We start from the raw sequence: 419 nt of genomic DNA on the forward strand, positions 1-419 counted from the left end.
GAAAAGAAATAAATCTTCAAACAAACAAACAAAAAAGCTACCTCTGGCTGGGAACATAGCTTAGTGGGAGAGTGCTTACCTATCACTCATGGGGCCTCGGGTGATTTTGACAGAACTGGTCAGGAAAATTCCAAGTGCTAGCTGGTCATGGGCATGGTGGCTCGCATCTGTAATATCAGCACTTGGGAGGCCGAAGCAGAAAGGCTGCCGCGAGTTCTAGGCCAGCCTAGGGTAAAGAGTTAAACGCTGTCTAAAAAAATAAATAAATAAATAAATAAAGCCGATCGAAACAAACAAACAAACAAACAAAAAAACACCCCGGAAAGTGCCTCCTTGCGAGCACGAAACTGGAGTCTCCCACGCGGCTATGCCGCGGGCGACCTCAAGGGGCCGCTGCGGCGGGGCGGAGGCCTGCACGC

Source organism: Peromyscus maniculatus, chromosome 20, assembly GCF_049852395.1.
Source record: "Peromyscus maniculatus bairdii isolate BWxNUB_F1_BW_parent chromosome 20, HU_Pman_BW_mat_3.1, whole genome shotgun sequence".
NCBI lineage: Eukaryota > Metazoa > Chordata > Mammalia > Rodentia > Cricetidae > Peromyscus > Peromyscus maniculatus.